Here is a 22,887-nt window from a genome sequence, read left to right as displayed (position 1 = left end):
GCTCCACGCTCAGCATGGAGCCCATGGAGGGGCTCTGTCTCACAACCCTGGGATCATGATCTGAGCTAAAATTAAGAGTTGCATGCTCTATGACTGAGCCACCAAGGTGTCCTTCAACTCTCTCCTTTTAGAAGTCCATCACAGAATATATGATAAAATCGAATTTATAAGCTTTCAAATAAGATAGATTTGTTAGGTACATGAATTTGGGAAAAGCAGTAACTCAGAGTCCTAATTTAAATTAGAATATTTTATCAGAATAATTTAAATACAAATGTTTTTTTATATAATTTTTAAGATTAATGATATAATGCATGTAGAATGACTAACAGAACTTAGGTCATAGAAGAGGGTCAAATAAATAAATGTTCTCTTACATTCTATTTGATTTTTAAGGTTTTGATTAGGAAAGCATTATCTGTGCATGCCATTTAGCTGAAAGATTTGTAGTACATTCTCATGATATCCCATATATCATTCAAAAGCTTTCAGTATATTTTAACCCCAACCCCCCCACAAATGATGACCTCATGTACATACAATACTATTCAACACTCAGTTCTTGAGGACACATTGATTTGTCAGTTGATACACTGGTTTCTAAGCCAAATGCTGAGGTTCAAAAGTAAGATCACTTTACCTTACCCATGAAAATTCTGATTCAGTATGTATGGAACAAGGCCAAGATTCTGCATTTTAAAAATATTTCCCAGGGGTGCCTGGGTGACTTAGTTGATTAAGCATCCGACTTCAGCTCAGGTCATGATCTCACGTTTCATTTCCCATGTCAGGCCCTGTGCTGACAGCTCAGAGCCTGGAGCCTGCTTCAAATTCTGTGTTTCCCTCTTTCTCTGCCCCTCCCCTGCTTGCGCTCTCTCTCTCTCAAAAATAAAATAAAATAAAATAAACTTGAAAAATATTCCCCAGGTAACTCTTGCAAAATGAACAAACCTTTTTTTGTTTGTTTGTTTTAATTTTAAAGAGAAGGGAAAGGATTTTATATGAGCCTGTTAGGACAGCCGCACAGGATGCACAGTCTTCACAAAGAAAGAGAGTGCTCTGGGGAAGAAGGAACATTTGGTACAGCTTTGTGTATGTTTTTGTGCAAAGTCTGTATGACTTTAATCTCTCTTTTTTTTTCTCCCCAGAGGTTGAGATTGCTTGCTTATTTATTTATTTACTTTTTAATAATTTATTTTTTAAATTTACATCCAATTTAGTGTATAGTGCAACAATGATTTCAGGAGTAGATTCCTTAATACCCTTACCCATTTAGCCCACCCCCCCCACCACAACCCCTCCAGTAACCCTCTGTTTGTTTTCCATATTTATGAGTCTCTTCTGTTTTATCCCCCTCCCTGTTTTTATATTATTTTTGCTTCCCTTTCCTTATGTTCATCTGTTTTGTATCTTAAAGTGCTCATATGAGTGAGGTCATATGATATTTGTCTTTCTCTGATTAATTTCCTCTAGCATAATACCCTCTAGTTCCATCCACATAGTTGCAAATGGCAAAATTTCTTTCTTTTTGATTGCTGAGTAATACTCCATTCTGTATATATACCACTTCTATATCCATTCATCCATTGGTGGACATATGGGCTCTTACCATACTTTGGCTATTGGTGATAGTGCTGCTATAAACATTGGAGTGCATGTGCCCTTTTGAAACAGCATACCTATATCACTTGGATAAATACCTAGTAGTATAATTGCTGGGTTGTAGGGTAGTTCTATTTTAATTTTTTGAGGAACCTCCATACTATTCTACAGAGTGGCTGCACCAGCTTGCATTCCCACCAACAATGCAAAAGAGATCCTCTTTCTTCACATCCTTGCCAATATCTCTTGCTGCCTGAGTTGTTAATGTGAGCCATTCTGACAGGTGTGAGGTTGTACCTCATTGTGGTTTTGAGTTGTAGTTCTCTGCTGATGGGTGATATTGAGCATTGTTTCATGTGTCGTTTGGCCATCTGGATGTCTTCTTTGGAGAAGTGTCTGTTCATGTCTTTTGCCCATTTCTTCACTGGATTATTTGTTTTTTTGGTATTGAGTTTGGTAAGTTCTTTATAGATTTTGGATACTAACACTTTATCTGATGTCATTTGCAAATATTGTCTCCCATTTTTCAGTTGCCTTTTAGTTTTGCTGATTGTTTCCTTCACTGTGTGGAAGCTTTTTATTTTGATGAGGTCCCAGTAGTTCATTTTTGCTTTTGCGTCCCTTGCCTCTGGAGACATGTTGAGTAAGAAGTTGCTGCGGCCAAGGTCAAAGAGATTTTTGTCTGCTTTCTCCTAGAGTATTTTGATGGTTTCCTGTCTTACATTTAGGTCTTTCATCCATTTTGAGTTTATTTTTGTGTATGGTGTAAGAAAGTGGTCCAGGTTCATTTTTTTTTTTTTTTTTTTTTGCATGTGTATGACTTTAATCTTATGGGAACCAGAGAGGGTTTTTTGTTTTTCTTATGTTTGGAATGCTCTCTTTGGTTCTTTCTTTCTTTATTTATCTATTTACTTTAAAGAAGCAGATTTACAATGTGTGCTCAGGGCATAAATAGAGCCCATACTTTGAGGTTTTGTAGAATCATTTTGATCTTGGTAAATGTTAAAGTATAGCTTCTGGGATCAGGGTCTACAAATGTTAAAAGTTGAAAATTCCCCTTATCACTCTGATATATACTCATTCTTTTAGATTACAGAAATTGATATATGCCCCTTTTTCTCTAATCTGAAAAATAACATCACAGTAGAAAAAAACCTTAATAGATGAACAGAAAGCAATTATTCATAAATTAATAAGATACTGTTGGTAAAAGTATCCATTGGCAATCTTTAGGTATAGCTCATTTTTCTTAGACTAATAGTTTAGTGTTATTTTCAGAAGAAAAAATACTATCACTGGGCTCAAAGACCTGAACATTTACTGAGAATTATATAATTTAAAATGATTATATAAGTTGTGTGTTACATACTTGATATTTCAAGTCATCAAAAATTTCATTTTTTTTCTAATTTTTGTCTATAATATCTAGCTAGCTTTCCCCTTTTCTTTAGATTCTAGCAAGTCAAGAAGAGACTTAGTAACTCCTGATGAAATATGTTGTACAAAAGGAACTATATTGCTAGTGAAGAGAATGTATTAAATAGATTCTCACATTTCCACATGTAACCTCTGTTAAAAGATTAACCTTTAAAAAATTATTTCCCATATTCTGTTAGTAATTTCACAGTTTAATTGAGCTGTATCCAGAGGATAAAGTTTTAGTTCAAGAAAGTTTTATTACCACAATCTTTAGTCATTTAGTACCCAGGCCTTTTTTTTTTTTTTTTTTTTTTTAGAAATATGAGCACAAAGGGTACCTTAGTCTTTTGAGCTGAAAATGTTGGTCTTGGTGTTTTTTGGAAAAAAATATATGATAGTATTGCTGTTATGATTCCTTTGGGTGAGATAATCTGCGAATGGTGGCAAATGCTGTTAAATTTCTCCTATAACTGCAGGGTTTGGATTCAGTAATCGCTGCATAGAAGTTGCCTTAAATCAAGATAAGTGGTTGTTTGGCAACAGTCTGGCCAAGAAGTTTGTTCTGGCCCTTATGCCAGTAAGTTACTTGAATAAATGCTTCTGATTTTCTAATCAAAAACCAAAAAGATGAAAAAAATAGAGTTTAAAGGAACGATTGGAGTTAATACAATGAGTGTGTAAACTCAGGATAATTAGAAATTAAGTAGAAAAATTCCAGTTTTTCTACTTCAGCTTATTTTAATGAAAAAGATAGGTAGACAGTAAATCATTAACTGGTTTTTGATCTATAGAAATATTAAGAAAACCTTATAATTGATAATGGGGATAAAACATGTAAGGATAAAACAAGTTAGGATTTAATAATTTATGTAAAAGATGCATTAAGTACCAGTAGTCACAGGACAAAAACAAAAATAAAAACTTCAACTGGGTATCATGGAAAGCTTCAAGAAGAACAAATTATTTGTGGAAGTAAATAATTGGTAGGATTAAGTCATTTGTAATGTATGAAAGGTAGGTCAATGGACTTCAAAAGATCAAGTGTGATGATATTCACAATCTTGTTAATTTAATCCCTTGTAGTTTTCTCCGTTTCTGTATCAGTGATTATTGCAGAACTAAGGATCTGGGCTGTGTATAGATGATGATCTTTATTTTTGCATCCATAAACATGGTGGCTCAGTAGGTTAACGTCCAACTCTTGATTTCGGCTCAGGTCATTATCTCACAGTCATGGGATCAAGCCCCCAGTCTGGCTCAGCACAGAGCACAGAGTGCAGAGCTTGCTTGGGATTATCTCCCTCTCTGCCTCTCTCTCTGCCCCTTCCTGGCTGGTTCCCTCTCTCTTTCTCTCAAAATAAAAACCTGAAAAAAAATAGAAGGGGTACACCAAAAATGTGATGCAGTAAAGCAATTGCATTTTAGGAAAATATCTAGTATTTAGGTAACCCTATATTTTGGGATCAAATTGATATCCAAGTGAATTTACTGTATGCAATCTCCAATATATAAAGAAAACTTTTCTCCTGTAATCAAACAGAGGCAGATTGGCACTCGTCAGAAAATCACTGCTGCCCTCATACCAGATAGAAATCTTTCACATTTTAATTCTTTCCCACTAATTAATTTTATGTTTTAAATAATAATAAATAACATAATTTAATGCAATATACTGTTATCATACATGTTACCGATGAAGGCAAGGAGGAATGAATTTGTGGATAATGAATAAGTTCCACATTTAGGTATCTAAACGTTTTTAAGATTTTTAATGGTCTTATCTGGCATTCAGGTGAGTAATTCTGAGTCATATTTGACAGTTTCTCCCTAATTTAGTTGATGGTTTGAACTTTCTTCAGAAGCATTGTTTTCCTGGGAATGTTTATCTTCAAAATTATTTCACAAATCATGAAGCAAAATTCTGTGCATTTCATAGTTATTAGGTGAAGCAAAATGTGACCACTGATACAAGAATCAGTCACAGACACAGAAAAGAGGCTGTCTCAAAACTCAGACTTCAAGGCATCTTCAATAGTCCTGTGGATGTCAACCACATTTATTAGCAATTAGTTACCATATCTAGACATGGCAGATGGCAAATTGTTCTTCAAACAGCAAATAGAAAAATAATTTTAAAAGTTGGTGCACATTAATAGGAATAGAAACAGTCTTTAGAGAAGTTTTCCAAGCCAGCTGAATTCGTTTTTGGTTTTGAGAGGCCCATTTCATGCAGACCAGACTAACTATAATCATATGCATCCACAAAAGACATTGTGGTATTGAATGTTACTATATTGTAGAGACTTTGCCTTTTTTATATATTATTTCAGCTAGGTTACACAATCACTGAAGTTGATATTTAATTTGTAAACTTGGTTTGCTGATATGAAGAAAAGTAAATTGATTAATGCCATAAGACAAGAATGCTAATTTCACATGGTGTTTGTTTAATTCCATAGGCAATATAAGGTGTTTTAATAGTTAGAAAACCAATACATAGCATATTAGAAAACCAGTACACTTAGAAAATTAAAAAAAATGATTTGGAAAGGAATTAATTATAGTCAGGTGGCCCACTCATTTCATCTAGTGGTTTTTCACAAAACAAAAACATGTATAATTTATTAGAATCCGTTATTTTCTTCAAATAGTCATTCTCAAATGAAATCAGAGTGAATGATTTTAAAATAGTGGATCTGCTTTAATCTGGTACAATATTATTACAAATAATAAAGGAAATAATCCTCATGTTGTAAACCTCTCTGTGAGATTTTTATTTCATGGAACACATCTGAACCTAAATTAGCCTGTATAGTATACAACGTCTTCAGAGGCTAGTACTTATCTTGTTTTTGTTTCTATTAAAAGGTTATCAGAGGACACAACTACTTTGGAAATTAAGGAAGGGTCTAGAAAAATAATACAGGTTTTCAGTTCAGAGAACTACATCATTGAAAATAATAACTTTGGAGGTAAGGTCACACAACTGAGCTCTTTGGAACTACACCTCAAGAATGGTACTCCTGATACAGCAGAATTATTTCCTTTAAAATAATAGTAGAACAATAGATAGAAAGCAAGCAGCACAGGGAAGATGCTATAGCTATGCACTGGTGCATAAAAATGGGGCTGGAAGAAGAGATTCCAGGGGCCGTCCGAACAAAGTCTGGCCTAGAGAGTGACAGCCACTTAGCACTGCACCTCCCGATTGTAGAAACCTTATGAAAGCCCTTCTGCACCTGCACATGCAGCCACAGAATGTGGATTCATATCCTGGCTCTGGTCCTGAGGTGCACACTTCTGTGGGATGCCCACTTCCATAGCCTTCTGTCTCCTTGTATGTACTTTATCACAAATCCTAGATAACAAAACCTAAATCATACAGTGGCATTATAGAACAACATTCCGTGCTCTGGGTTGGAGCCACAAATTTCACAGTTGAATCTTAGTCCCACCATTTTAAAATTTGCAACTGCGGTCAACTCGTTTTGTTTTTCCAAACGTAAGTTATTTCATTGGTAAAAGGAATATCGTAAGCTGTGATTCTGAGTATTTGTGAGAATCAGATGAAATAAACAATACAAAGTGTTTAGCAGAAAATACACACCCAACGAATGAAAAATAAATGTCAGTTTTCAGTGCAAATATTTCTGACTGATTTCCACTTCTGCTGCATGACTATCTCATATATATTAGAAATTTAGAAGAACCATTCCAGAAAGTGAAATACTGACATAATGTAGATATAATTATCTTATATGTTAGAGACAGAGCTAGATGCATTTTACTATGCTTTTCACTTCTTTTGAGCATATTTGTGCACTGCAAACTCTCATGTCTCTGACACTTTATTTTCTCCTTGATAACTCATTAATGCAAGAAAAGGGCCTCTCCTAATATAAAGCAAACTTAATTTCTTACACACTCTGTTGATCCTCTTTCCAACGCTACCTTTTGTTCTTGGCTTAAACTTTTAAATCGGTTCTCAATCAGTCCCCTTCTTTAGGCCCTTGTTCCTAGCCTGGATTTTTTTTTTTTTTTGCACTTTCTTATGAGTTAACATTGGATAGCTTTTATTAATTATGTTATCAAAGAATATCCCCCACCCTTCATATTTGGTAAAATTCTGGCTACTTGCTTGATGGTTCTCATTGTAACTGCAATGTGTCTTTCTTCTCATAGTTTAGGAAGTGTGTTTACTGTGTTGGTGTGCATGTGTGTGTGTGTGTGTGTGTGTGTGTGTGTGAGAGAGAGAGAGAGAGAGAGAGAGAGAGAGAGGAGAAAGAGAGGCAGTTATACAGAAGGGTTTTTCTTTATTACCTTACTAATATTGTTTTATTATGATCACACAAATTTATTTTCCCATTAGGCAAACAGTAACACTTATATTGAAATAGTACATCAGATATTAGAGACAGTGGTGATGGTTTAATTTTTAACTATTTAATATTCAGTATAATTTATAGAGCCCAGATTGCAGTTTAGAAGAACAATTTTTATTATAGCACTTAGAAACTATTGATTATTATGATCACTATTGTTATTTTGCTCTTGGGTGATTCTAATTCACATTCATGATCACGTTATCAGTTTCCACAGTAAATAGGGGAAAACACAACATCAATCATAAATATTAAGAGGTCTGTGTAACATGAATGCAGAAATAGAACATGAAGAATTGTTGAGACAAATTAACATAAGCTGTTTCTGAAACTAAAGTGGAATAAGACATTATTAATAAAAATATTTACTTTTTTCTCTCCATACTTATTTTCTTCCTTTTTGCCAAACTTAATGTTATATTTATTTTGCATTACAATTGAAGAATAAAGTAGCAATTTAATTAGGAGGAGAAAAGTAATGTCACTTCAACATAATACATTCATCATCAGAATTGCCATGCAACAGAATAAACTCTCAAGATCACTTGTGGATGGCACATTAATACATGACTTCTCTGATTTATTAAGTCTATTACCAAATGAAATTTGTCAATTGTTCAGTCAATTGAGTGTGAAGAAAATTCTAAATAGTTCATATAGGTAAAATACAGGTTTTAAATCGGTACTTTAAGTATAGAGCAGTATAGATTCATCTCAACACATTGTAATCTGTAAAAATTTTCCCAGAAACATTTTAAACAAAAGGAAAAGGTAACAAACATAAAATTATACTGTATGGATGCATTATGTATTGAATTATTAACTAGTAATATAGTAATTTAAAAGATATCTATTTATTTATACCTACATTCAAATAAATAGAGTTCCTATCATAATTTCAAGTATATATGCATATGTATAATATATACTGTATTGAAATCTGGGGTTTATGAAGAGCATGTCAACTGTATCTTTGAGGAATGGCAACGCAGAGAGACTAAATGATTTATTCCTAATATTTTAGCAGTCAGAGGTACAGTTGGGACACAAATTTCAGTCTTTTACTCTAAATCCTGTAATCTTCCATTATGGAATGGCACGTGTGTAATTGAATCAAAGACCTTGAAAGGGTCCTTTGAGATCATCTGAGTTAGACTTGTGCCTTCATGCAAATCTAACTATTCATAACTGATAGCTTCAAGAAGATATCTATGACCTTCCTTATGCTTCCTCTCCCAGCAGAAATCTCCCTTCTTTCAGTTCCAATTCATTTACTTACCTGTGACTCCCAGTGGTCCTGATGAACAAAAAGAGAGAGAGAAGGAGAGAGGGCAAACACTTCTAGGTGTATACTCCCTAATTGGTTTTGTTCCCTTTGTTCTTTTCCCAGGATCTAACTATTTTAAAGACCAGTCAAAATGTTAAAAATATTGGTATGTTGATTTTTTCTGATCATTGTTATTAGGCTTTTGCTTTTTAAAATTATATCAATTCTTGGGGCACCTGGTTGGCGCAGTCGGTTAAGCGTCCGACTTCAGCCAGGTCACGTCTCGCGGTCCGTGAGTTCGAGCCCAGCGTCAGGCTCTGGGCTGATGGCTCAGAGCCTGGAGGCTGTTTCCAATTCTGTGTCTCCCTCTCTCTCTGCCCCTCCCCTGTTCATGCTCTGTCTCTCTCTGTCCCAAAAATAAATAAACGTTGAAAAAAAATTTTTTAATTATGTCAATTCTTAGACCTATTTTTATCAAATATAATCAAATATTATTTCTAGCTTGTAGGTTGTCTTACTGAGTTGCTCAGACCTTGTTATACTTTTCTCATCATGAGTAAGCATTATTAATTCTTTTTCATAGGATTATCACTTATATTTTCTCTAATAAATTACTTTCTTTTGTGCAATACTAATTTTATAGTTTGTCTTCCAAAATATTCAGCATATTTACTTTGTCAGTGCAATAAAAAAAATTAATATGATGAGTTCTCAGCAAAAAATTGTGTTGGGACACTAATTAGTACCTTTCTACTTAAATTATGACAAACAGGTGAGATGACCTAAGTGATTTTCAGGTAATATTTCAAGCATTTTATTTGATTGGCATTTTATATTTATTTATTTATTTATTTATTTATTTATTTATTTATTTATTGAAATTCAGAGATAAAAATATGCTCTTTTATTTTTTTAGATATTATTTTATTTTATTTTTTTCAATATATGAAATTTATTGTCAAATTGGTTTCCATACAACACGCAGTGCTCATCCCAAAAGGTGCCCTCCTCAATACCCATCACCCACCCTCTCCTCCCTCCCACCCCCCATCAACCCTCAGTTTGTTCTCAGTTTTTAACAGTCGCTTATGCTTTGGCTCTCTCCCACTCTAACCTCTTTTTTTTTTCCTTCCCCTCCCCCATGGGTTTCTGTTAAGTTTCTCAGGATCCACCTAAGAGTGAAAACATGTGGTATCTGTCTTTCTCTGTATGGCTTATTTCACTTAGCATCACACTCTCCAGTTCCATCCACGTTGCTACACAGGGCCATATTTCGTTCTTTCTCATTGCCATGTAGTACTCCATTGTGTATATAAACCACAATTTCTTTATCCATTCATCAGTTGATGGACATTTAGGCTCTTTCCATAAGTTGGCTATTGTTGAGAGTGCTGCTATAAACATTGGGGTACAAGTGCCCCTATGCATCACTTGCATACTCCTGTATCCCTTGGGTAAATTCCTAGCAGTGCTATTGCTGGGTCATAGGGTAGGTCTATTTTTAATTTTCTGAGGAACCTCCACACTGTTTTCCAGAGTGGCTGCACCAGTTTGCATTCCCACCAACAGTGCAAGAGGGTTCCCGTTTCTCCACATCCTCTCCAGCATCTATAGTCTCCTGATTTGTTCATTTTGGCCACTCTGACTGGTGTGAGGTGATACCTGAGTGTGGTTTTGATTTGTATTTCCCTGATAAGGAGCGACGTTGAGCATCTTTTCATGTGACTGTTGGCCATCCAGATGTCTTCTTTAGAGAAGTGTCTATTCATGTTTTCTGCCCATTTCTTCACTGGGTTATTTGTTTTTCCGGTGTGGACTTTGGTGAGATCTTTATAGATTTTGGATACTAGCCCTTTGTCCGATATGTCATTTGCAAATATCTTTTCCCTTTCCATTGGTTGCCTTTTAGTTTTGTTGGTTGTTTCCTTTGCTGTGCAGAAGCTTTTTATCTTCATAAGGTCCCAGTAGTTCATTTTTGCTTTTAATTCCCTTGCCTTTGAAGATGTGCTGAGTAAGAAATGCTACGGCTGAGGTCAGAGAGGTCTTTTCCTGTTTTCTCCTGTAGGGTTTTGATGGTTTCCTGTCTCACATTCAGGTCCTTTATCCATTTTGAGTTTATTTTTGTGAATGGTGTGAGAAAGTGGTCTAGTTTCAACCTTCTGCATGTTGCTGTCCAGTTCTCCCAGCACCATTTGTTAAAGAGGCTGTCTTTTTTCCATTGGATGTTCTTTCCTGCTTTGTCAAAGATGAGTTGGCCATACGTTTGTGGGTCTAGTTCTGGGGTTTCTATTCTATTCCATTGGTCTATGTGTCTGTTTTTGTGCCAATACCATGCTGTCTTGATGATGACAGCTTTGTAGTAGAGGCTAAAGTCTGGGATTGTGATGCCTCCTGCTTTGGTCTTCTTCTTCAAAATTCCTTTGGCTATTCGGGGCCTTTTGTGGTTCCATATGAATTTTAGGATTGCTTGTTCTAGTTTCGAGAAGAATGCTGGTGCAATTTTGATTGGGATTGCATTGAATGTGTAGATAGCTTTGGGTACAATTGACATTTTGACAATATTCTTCCAATCCATGGGCAGGGAATGTCTTTCCATTTCTTTAAATCTTCTTCACTTACCTTCATAAGCTTTCTATAGTTTTCAGCATACAGATCTTTTACATCTTTGGTTAGATTTATTCCTAGGTATTTTATGCTTCTTGGTGCAATTGTAATGGGATCAGTTTCTTTATTTGTCTTTCTGTTGCTTCATTGTTAGTGTATAAGAATGCAACTGATTTCTGTACATTGATTTTGTATCCTGCAACTTTGCTGAATTCACGTATCAGTTCTGGCAGACTTTTGGTGGAGTCTATCAGATTTTCAATGTATAATGTCATGTCATCTGCAAAAAGCGAAAGCTTGACTTCATCTTTGCCAATTTGGATGCTTTGATTTCCTTTTGTTGTCTGATTGCTGATGCTAGAACTTCCAACACTATGTTAAACAGCAGCGGTGAGAGTGGGCACCCCTGTCGTGTTCCTGATCTCAGGGAAAAAGCTCTCAGTTTTTCCCCATTGAGGATGATGTGAGCTGTGGGTTTTTCATAAATGGCTTTTATGATGTTTAAGTATGTTCCTTCTATCCCGACTTTCTCAAGGGTTTTTGTTAAGAAAGGGTGCTGGATTTTGTCAAAGGCCTTTTCTGCATCGAATGACAGGATCATATGGTTCTTCTCTTTTCTTTTATTCATGTCATGTATCACGTTGATTGATTTGTGAATGTTGAATGAGCCCTGCATCCCAGGAATGAATCCCACTTGATCATGGTGAATAATTCTTTTTATATGCCGTTGAATTCGATTTGCTAGTATCTTATTGAGAATTTTTGCATCCATATTCATCAGGGATATTGGCCTGTAGTTCTCTTTTTTTTACTGGGTCTCTGTCTGGTTTAGGAATCAAAGTAATACTGGCTTCATAGAATGAGTCTGGAAGTTTTCCTTCCCCTTCTATTTCTTGGAATAGTTTGAGAAGGATAGGTATTATGTCTGCTTTAAACGTCTGGTAGAACTCCCCTGGGAAGCCATCTGGTCCTGGACTCTTATTTGTTGGGAGATTTTTGATAACCGATTCAATTTCTTCACTGGTTATGGGTCTGTTCAAGGTTTCTATTTCCTCCTGATTGAGTTTTGGAAGAGTGTGGATGTTCAGGAATTTTTCCATTTCTTCCAGATTGTCCAATTTGTTGGCATATAATTTTTCATAGTATTCCCTGATAATTGCTTGTATCTCTGAGGGTTTGGTTGTAATAATTCCATTTTCATTCATGATTTTATCTGTTTGGGTCATCTCCCTTTTCTTTTTGAGAAGCCTGGCTAGAGGTTTATCAATTTTGTTTATTTTTTAAAAAAACCAACTCTTGGTTTCATTGATCTGCTCTACAGTTTTTTAGATTCTATATTGTTTATTTCTGCTCTGATCTTTATTATTTCTCTTCTTCTGCTGGGTTTAGGCTGCCTTTGCTGTTCTGCTTCTAGTTCTTTTAGGTGTGCTGTTAGATTTTGTATTTGAGATTTTTCTTGTTTCTTGAGATAGGCCTGGATTGCAATGTATTTTCCTCTCAGGACTGCCTTCGCTGCGTCCCAAAGCGTTTGGATGTTGTATTTTCATTTTTGTTTATTTCCATATATTTCTTAATATCTTCTCTAATTGCCTGGTTGACCCACTCATTCTTTAGTAGGGTGTTCTTTAACCTCCATGCTTTTGGAGGTTCCCAGACTTTTTCCTGTGGTTGATTTCAAGCTTCATAGCATTGTGGTCTGAAAGTATGCATGGTATGATTTCAATTCTTGTATACTTATGAAGGGCTGTTTTGTGACCCAGTATATGATCTATCTTGGAGAAGTTCCATGTGCACTCAAGAAGAAAGTATATTCTGTTGCTTTGGGATGCAGAATTCTAAATATATCTGTCAAGTCCATCTGATCCAATGTGTCATTCAGGGCCCTTGTTTCTTTATTGACCTTGTGTCTAGATGATCTATCCATTTCTGTAAGTGGAGTGTTAAAGTCCTGTGCAATTACCACATTCTTATCAATAAGGTTGCTTATGTTTGTGAGTAATTGTTTTATATATTTGGGGGCTCTGGTATTCGACGCATAGACATTTATAATTGTTAGCTCTTCCTGATGGATAGACCCCGTAATTATTATATAATGCCCTTCTTCATCTCTTGTTACAGCCTTAATTTAAAGTCTAGTTTGTCTGATATAAGTATGGCTACTCCAGCTTTCTTTTGGCTTCCAGTCGCATGATAAATAGTTCTCCATCCCCTCACTCTCAATCTAAAGGTGTCCTCAGGTCTAAAATGAGTCTCTTGTAGACAGCAAATAGATGGGTCTTGTTTTTTTATCCATTCTGATACCCTATGTCTTTTGGTTGGCGCATTTAATCCATTTACATTCAGTGTTATTATAGAAAGATACGGGTTTAGAGTCATTGTGATGTCTGTATGTTTTATGCTTGTAGTGATGTCTCTGGGACTTTGTCTCACAGGGTCCCCCTTAGGATCTCCTGTAGGGCTGGTTTAGTGGTGACAAATTCCTTCAGTTTTTGTTTGTTTGGGAAGACCTTTATCTCTCCTTCTATTCTAAATGACAGACTTGCTGGATAAAGGATTCTCGGCTGCATTATGTTTGTTAAACACATTGAAGATCTCGTGCCAATTCTTTCTGGCCTGCCAAGTTTCAAAAGAGAGATCAGTCAGGAGTCTTATAGGTCTCCCTTTATAAGTTAGGGCATGTTTATCCCTTGCTGCTTTCAGAATTTTCTCTTTATCCTTGTATTTTGCCAGTTTGACTATGATATCTCGTGCAGAAGATCGATTCAAGTTACGTCTGAAGGGAGTTCTCTGTGCCTCTTGGATTTCAATGCCTTTTTCCTTCCCCAGTTCAGGGAAGTTCTCACCTACTATTTCTTCAAGTATACCTTCAGCACCTTTCCCTCCTTCTTCCTCCTCTGGGATACCAATTATGCGTATATTATTTCTTTTTAGTGTATCACTTAGTTCTCTAATTTTCCCCTCATACTCCTGGATTTTTTTATCTCTCTTTCTCTCAGCTTCCTCTTTTTCCATAACTTTATCTTCTAGTTCACCTATTCTCTCCTCTGCCTCTTCAATCTGAGCTGTCGTCGTTTCCATATTATTTTGCATTTCGTTTAAAGCGCTTTTCAGCTCCTCGTGACTGTTGCTTAGTCCCTTGATCTCTGTAGCAAGAGATTCTCTGCTGTCCTCCATACTGTTTTCAAGCCCAGCGATTAATTTTGTGACTATTATTCTAAATTCACTTTCTGTTATATTATTTAAATCCTTTTTGATCAGTTCATTGGCTGTTGTTATTTCCTGGAGAATCTTTTGAGGGGAATTCTTCCGTTTGGTCATTTTGGATAGCCCCTGGAGTGATGCAGACCTGCAGGGCCCTTCCCCTGTGCTGTGATGTATAACTGGAGTTGGTGGGCAGAGCCGCAGTCAGACCTGATGTCTGCCCCCAGCACACTGCTGGGGCCACAGTCAGACTGGTGGGTGCCTTCTCTTCCCCTCTCCTAGGGGCAGGATTCACTGTGGGGTGGCGTGGCCCGTTTGGGCTACTTGCACACTGCCAGGATTGTGGTGCTGGGGATCTGGCATATTAGCTGGGGTGGGTAGGCAAGGTGCACGGGTGCAGGAGGGGCAGGCTTAGCTTGCTTCTCCTTAGGTGATCCACTTCAGGAGGGGCCCTGTGGCAGCGGGAGGGATTCAGACCCACTGCTGGAGGGGTGGCTCCTCCGCAGAAGCACAGCATTGGGTGTTTGCGAGGAGCAAGCAAGTTCCCTGGCAGGGACTGGTTCCCTTTGGGATTTTGGCTGGGGGATGGGTGAGGGAGATGGCGCTGGTGAGCGCCTTTGTTCCCTGCCAAACTGAGCTCTGTCCTCCGGGGGCTCAGCAACTCTCCCTCCCTTTGTCCTCTAGCCTTCCTGCTTTCTGAGCAGAGCTGTTAACTATGACCTCCCAGATTCTAAGTCCCGCTTGCGGTCGGAACACACTCTGTTGGCCCCTCTGCTTTTGCAAGCCAGACTCGGGGCTCTGCTTGGCCGGGTGGCTGCCCTTCCACCCTGGCTCCCTCCTGCCAGTCTGTGCAGCGCACACCGCTTCACTGCCCTTCCTACCCTCTTCTGTGGGCCTCTCGTCTGCGCTTGACTCCGGAGACTTCGTTCTGCTAGTCTTCTGGTGGTTTTCTGGGTTAGTTAGGCAGGTGTAGGTGGAATCTAAGTGATCAGCAGGATGCGCGTTGAGCCCAGCGTCCTCCTACTCCGCCATCTTTCAAAAGATCCAAAAATATTGATTGGCATTTTAACAAATATATTTAATAGAAAAATTGTTAGATTTTGCTGAAATGTGACCTTTATTTTTCCTTCCTTCCTTGTTTTCCAAGAGTTAACAGTGACAGCATTTGAGGGGTACCTGGGTGGCTTAGTTGATTAAGCATCCAACTCTTGATTTCGGCTCAGGTCATGATCTCATGGTTTGTGAGGTCGAGCCCGGCATCTGGTTCTGCACTGATAGCATGGAGCCTGCTTGGGATTCTCTCTATTGCCCCTCCCCTGCTCTCTCTCTCTCTCTTTCTCTGTCTCTCTGAAAGTAAATAAATAAACTTAAAAAATAAACAATAACAGCATTTGAAAGGTTTATTTTTTTATATATATTCACATAAACTTTTCAGATACTCAAAGTTACATTTTACATTGCTGATTAATTTTTTTTCTTCCTATTAGTTGCTAATTGCAAAGGAAAAAAATCATTACTGTGAAGATATCTGTCTTCATCTGTGTAAATGCAACTGGCTCTTTTAATAATGGGACACTTTATTCACCTATGTTATGATGAGAATAAAGTACACAGGCTCATGTATGATTTATTTCTTTTAAAACACAGATCTAACTTCTAGAGTATAGGAAATAAAAGGATAGAGGAACAAAGTAAATTATGTTAGAAGAATACCATTATACAACACTAAAATGTGGAGCAATTTAAATGATAACTGGCAGGGACCCTTCAAAAAGTTCATTTTATCACTTCTTGGCTCCCACAGAGAAATGACGACCACATTTTTGTGAAAGGCAAATGTCAACAAGAGGAGCAGATAGCATCACTTATTTCCCATGCTTTCCACACAACTGGAGTGCAGAAACTATCACAAACTTTAAAGAACATGTAGTGAATGGGTGAAGAAACCAGAGAGTAAATTTCTAAACTTAAACCCTTTCAAAGAATTAGTTTAGAACAGATATAACAGAGGAGAGGCTGACAAGGCCTTCATAAAGAAAACACAGATCAAGGGCTCCTGGGTGGCTCAGTACGTTAAGCGTCCGACTTCAGCTCAGGTCATGATCTCTCTGTTCACGAGTTCGAGCCCTGCATCGGGCTCTTTGCTGACATCTCAGAGCCTGAAGCCTGCTTCAGATTCTGTGCCTCCCTCTCTCTTTGCCCCTCCCCCACTCATACTCTGTTTGTTTGTCTGTCTGTCTCTCTCTCTGTCAATCTCCCTCAAAAATAAATAAAAACATTAAAAAATACCCACGCAAATCATATCAACTGGGATTTACACGGGAGGGGAATATCCTATCTGAATTAGAACTTGTTGGTAACAGGTCTGAACTCTGGAGCATCACAGCACTGGCTGTGGAAGAGACAAAGTAAAAGGACTTGGAAAATGTGCTGAAAGAAGAGCCACGGTTTGGGGTGTATCCACAAAGGCATATTGTGTTAGTAGCCATCCTTTAGATGACTGTTGGAGACAGAGAGAGGGTAAGCCCTACGGGATCTTGGCAAGTGTCAGAGGAAAGGGAGGTACTGCTAACTGATTTCATTAAAGGTTTAATTTATGTAAAAACACAATTTAATTGGAAAAAAGTAAAGAATACGCATTTAAGGTTTAGGGTAATGACAACCATACAATGTTAAATTGGGTAGAAACACTTTTGACTTGCGTCTTCTGATCCATTGTCCTAACTATGCTATGCGTTTTATGCAGTCACAAAAAACTAAATCCGAAATCTGAACACTTTTTAGGGTCTTTTTCACCAATAAAAAACAACTAAACCATATCTTCCAAAAAACTGGATTTTTTCCCACTAATTCTCCCAGGTTTATTAAACTTCTCCTTTAATATGCAATCCTTATTTTTGGATGGGAAACTCATAACACAAAATAATGGCTAAGGAGACAAAGGTCAAAAGTGCCTTTACCCACTTTGAATTGAATGCTATCTTCAATAAGTCTTTTAACGTGCCTTCTTTGTTTTTTTTCCATTAAGAAGTGTGTTGGAGAATATGTTTAGCACCTTAATTGTTATGATGATATCATGGGTGTATGCATAAACGTTCAGATTGATCAAGATATATACATTTAATTGTGCAATTTTTCATATGTCAATTATACCTTAATAAAGTCTTCTATGACAATCACTCTGTCCTATAATTTAGGGTTGATATTCTGTTGATCACACTAGACTATAAACGTCTTGGTAAGAATCTTTTAATTCTTTAAAAGCTTTTAAGGCAATTTGTAAGTATATTATACTGTGGAAGTCACTCCTCCTGGTATTCTTACCAATTGCTTCATAAGAATTATTTTTAGAGAAAAGAACAGGACTATAACAGAGCTTTTACTTGTTTAAAATAACATTATTTTGGGATACTGGTAGTTTTTGTGAATATAATACACAATTTATTCTGAATTTTTGTACAGCTGAACATGCATTAATTATTCTTTGTGCTTCATCAGAATGAAATGATTATGGGCTCTTAAAATAATTCTAGAAGAATGTTTTTAAAAGAGCTAAAATTTTATGCCAAAATCTTCTTTAAAGAGATTTATAATCAGTATTTAAATTAGTGCTTATCAATTTTTTAAATGTCAGAATTTTATAACATTTTATGTTCTCTATAATTATTTGAAAATGTAACGAATTTTCCTTATGGTACCTTCATTAGGAGACGTGGTTGTTACTATATAATCATAGATGAACTTCACATTTGTAAAGCTGTGTTTTATTACTTCATCTATGTTACAGTTAGCTCAGTAAACCTTATTCGGGCCCTAAGATTATTATTCCTACATTATGCTAAGCATGGTTCTTGAATAACTGAGTTGTGAATTTCTGAATTCAAGTATTTGAAATGCAAAAAATCTTTCAGATAATTTAATTCTCTACTCAAACTTTTAGATAGTTTGGGAACTATCTGGAAAAATACTATCTATTCCACATAATGAAGGAATTATGAGAATTTTGGTCATTTCTAAAATAAAATACAATAAAGTCCTTGTGAACCTTATCTCAAATTTCCTTGTCTTTCTGACTTACTGATTTATGCTGAATATAAAAGGAGTGCAATATTAGGCAATGAACTGAGCCTCATAGCATTTTTATTTATTCTTGAAAGTATTTAAGAATCATGGTTTCTTTTTTTATCTCCAAAACACTATTTTTCTGGGGTTTGTGTGTGTGTGTGTGTGTGTGTGTGTGTTGTATACATGTACCCAGTACACTCAAGTGTGTGTTTACTTTTTTGTGCACATTGTTCTTCTTGCACCTTAAATCCTTAGATAATGATGATGATAATGGCGATTTCTCTTCCTCCTTGTCATTGTCGTCTGCTGCTGCTGCTTTTTCTTCTTCTTCTTCTTCTTCAACATACTTCAACTATTGCTCTAATAGGAATCTTTTAATTTGAAAGTCTAGGTATTTGCTTATGTGAAGACTTCTGTCTTTTTTTTTTTTTTATATAAAGCAACATTTATTTTATTTTTTTTTCAATGTTTATTTATTTTGGGGGCAGAGAGAGACAGAGCATGAACGGGGGAGGGGCAGAGAGAGAGGGAGACACAGAATCGGAAACAGGCTCCAGGCTCCGAGCCATCAGCCCAGAGCCTGACGCGGGGCTCGAACTCCCGGACGGCGAGATCGTGACCTGGCTGAAGTCGGACGCTTAACCGACTGCGCCACCCAGGCGCCCCAAGACTTCTGTCTTAAAACGTATTTTTGAAGAAGCCATTTCTGCCAAGCTACTATTTAGAGCCTTCCTTAATCTCCAATATTCCAAAATTTCACAATAATATGTCTGGATATGGATTTGCTGTGCCTTATAGCATGATTGGAATATGCTGGGTTATCTCTTCTCTGTAAAATACTACATCTTTTAAGAAATCAAACATTCCTTAAGACATCTCATTGTATTTTTAATGTTTCATAACCATCTCTGTCAAATTTGATGTCTTCTTGTCTCACATTCAGCAAAACCATCTTTCAGTCAGTTCATTTTATAGTCTTCTGTATCTAGCCCATTGTTTACCACATTCATTGAACTTCTAATTATTTTCCCTCTTTTGTTTCTTTGGAAATGTTAAGTGTTGTTACTTTATATCCCATAGTTGCTACCCTTAGTATCTGTTAAATTTATTTTTTCTAGTGATTCCGGCTCATAGTGTCTCGTTTCCATGAGTTTATATCTGTGTTTGTATGAAATGAAGAGGGAAAAAGGAGAGAATAGAGATTCTTGTTTTTGCATTTTATAGGAATATAATGAGGCCTGGATTAAAAGTCATTGCTAGATAGATAATTTGCATTTGTTTCCATAAATATTTACCTGAGGAAAATCAGTTTACACTAAGTCCTTGGCCCAAAGTAAGGGCGGGAGGAGTTTAACATCACACAGATCTTAGGAATTTTAGGCATGTGCCCATTTGAAGGCTGGTTTCTGATGATAGATTCTGAGGACATTCTCTTGTGTTCCTATCCTGCAAGTATGATGGCCACAATAGGCATAGGCATATTTTATCACCTTCCTCCCTGTTTCGGTGAGCTTTCTTCTAGTTGCTGCAATCAATTTTCTGGGAGAACCCACCTTTATGAAGATTCTCTTGGTTTTGATTTCTCGGTTTGTTTGGGCCCCACTTGTGCCGCCTCCTTTCTGTGTTTTGTTACAAAGGAAAATCTAGGCAAGTGGGATTTAATACATGTTCCTTGGTGGCCACCACCTGCACATGCTTGATTTCTTCCCTGTTTGCATGTGATTTTTGGCTTCTGGATATTTCTCTAAATTGTTGCTATTGATAACTACATGACATGTGGCCAAAAACTGAAGGCTCCATTGTGATCTTACATTTATGTTCTGTTAGAAGATAAGTTCAGAGAAAATGGGTGAACAAAACTCATAGCAATTATTATAGCATCTGATTCAATATTTATGTTTACTAACTTAACAGCTGAAGTGATGTTTGTTATTTCTCCCTGCTTTTAAAACTATCTGTGAAAGAAAATACCTTTAATTTTATTTTTTTACATCCAAAGTTACTATCATCATTGAAAGTTAAGCATGAAGAAGTGATAAACTTCAATTTCCACCTTATTTAAGTTTCCTTCCTTAGATCATTTTTAAAAAGAAAGTTTAGAACAAAATGGAACAGAGCTATGACTACAGTCATTTAGTTGGTGTTGATCACATAATGTACAGCTATTTGAACTGTTTTCTGAAATTGCAAAAATAAAAGCAGTTTTCTGTTACTTGTTGAGTTTTTAGCCTGTATAATTTTGCATATTTTATGTTACAAACAGATGAATAAATTTAAATGTTTGAATGGCTACAAAATACTTCTTATAGAACAAACTACGTTTTCATTTAGGGAATGAAATTGTTAATTTAATTAATGAGGTCTTTTCTTTTCCTATATTTAATTTTCACATTAAGAAAAAGATTCTGAAGTTATCTCCTAAAGTTTTCCAATTCTCACACACATCTTCGTTTATGTGAACATATTTACCTAGTTCTTAAAAAATGAAATTATCAGGCAGTTGAATGGGCTTGGGTTTGCTTCATATTTCACTAGTGTCCCATTGTCACAGATTTAGGTAAGTTCTACACAGACACCTAACCAGACAATGGTAACAGTTAGCATTTAAACTGAGTCTTCTTACCTTAAAAGGGAAAAGAATACTGTAATCTCCAAACTATAAGTTTGCCGCACTATAATACATCATCAACTTCTTGAATCCATCTAGTTGGTATTCAAAATGTTTACCATGACAAATGACTATATTCATTGACTGTCTTTTTTTCATTATGTTAATGTTTAATTCACTGTTGATGTTTAATTTTTTTATGTAACATCAAGTTGTTAACTATGGAAAGTCAGGCCCAAATTCCAAGAATTCAACAAAGAAGCAGAAAGTGTTTCAAGAACAATGTAAGGAGAGACTCTAGATTAGAATTAACTGAACATCAGGGAAGAATAATTAAACTTCACTGCTTCTGAGGCAGTTGGAAAAGCACAGAGAAAAAACTCTTCATTTAACTTTACTGAATATTTAAAAGCAGGTATATCTGATTCTAGAAATTTACATTTGTCATATAGTTTGAAACATTTTGGTATATTTGTGAAGTTTGATGGAATGTACACATTCATTATTAGTATACTTGTTATTTTAATGCTATTGTTTTCCCTCTTTGTGGGATCTTGTCCTTTGCTGAGGAAAACGCTTCTGAATTCAATCAATAGTCTTCATCCTGCTTTATTATCAGAACAAAACAGAGACTAAATTTAGGAATAACTCAAATCCAAGCTTCTTGTTATTAGAGATCTCTATACCTATATTATATTTGTATCTATACCTTTATCTATATCTATATTCTATCTACATCTATAAGATAAATGGACTCCCACTATGACATTCTACATTGTGACCTTGACTGGCACATACCGACTTGTCACTCTGAATTAGCTATATTGTGTTTTTTTTTTCTTATCATATTATAAGGTATCATGTGATCAAGTTTTGGACTCCAGATCCAGACTACCCAAATTTGAAATCTGAAACTGCCACCAACAAATTTCACTCTCCTGTATCTCCCTGTTGTCATCAGTGGCAGTGACCATGATAGTAGCTATCTTATAGTTTGTTAGGACAATTAAAGGAGTAAAGCTCTTTGACTAAAACTGTGTCTGTGGTAACTGCTATTTGTGTCGTTTGTTAAATAAATGAACATAAAAATCCTTGGGACTCTTGCCCTAGTTTCAGCTTGAATGGCATATTCCCATATTTAAATGTATGTATAAAAATGTATAAATATTTTAAGGGAATATTAAAAAGTACTCAAGAAGCATGGAAAATGAGATTAAAATGAAATTTCACTTCAGAAGTTATACCGAATAATTCAGAAATTATTCAGAATAATAACCAATATCAGTTGTGGGTATTTTAATACAAATAAGATTTATATTATTTTTTCATGTACTATAGACATCTAGAAGTACTTTTTGAATTTACGGAAATGTGTTTTCCCAATTCTGCATACTATTCTGTCATATGGGTATACTTTAAGTTATTTAATCTTACCCTGTGTTAAATTAGATATATATACATCAAGTTGTATAAAGTTTATATATATAAAACTGTAAAATCAGGAAGAAATGTTCACTTTGAAAGGCAAACAGCTATTCCACTCTATGGATCATTGCAACTCGGTTCAGGAGAGAGGAATGTGCTTTTAATGGGAGAAGAAGTCTCCTTATGGGGCTGAGTACTAACTTAGGCCGGCCAAGCTAGTACTCCAACAGGTCTGTGAAGTTCAACAAATTTTTATATGTTTATTTTGTGTCATTTCTAGTGGGAGTTTTTTCAGCTGTTTTATTGAATACTAA

General features: G+C 36.0%; 1 long non-coding RNA gene across 1 annotated transcript in view; it reads left to right on the top strand.

Annotated features, from left to right (window-relative positions):
- The window catches only part of LOC123379207, a 263,127-nt gene that overhangs the window by 59,580 nt on the left and 180,660 nt on the right, over positions 1-22,887 (top strand). The gene's annotated exons all lie outside the window — the stretch shown is intronic.

This window comes from Felis catus, chromosome A1, assembly GCF_018350175.1.
Source record: "Felis catus isolate Fca126 chromosome A1, F.catus_Fca126_mat1.0, whole genome shotgun sequence".
Lineage (NCBI taxonomy): Eukaryota > Metazoa > Chordata > Mammalia > Carnivora > Felidae > Felis > Felis catus.
The sequence above is the reverse complement of the archived record's forward strand: the minus strand, read 5'-3'. Positions and strand labels throughout refer to the sequence as shown.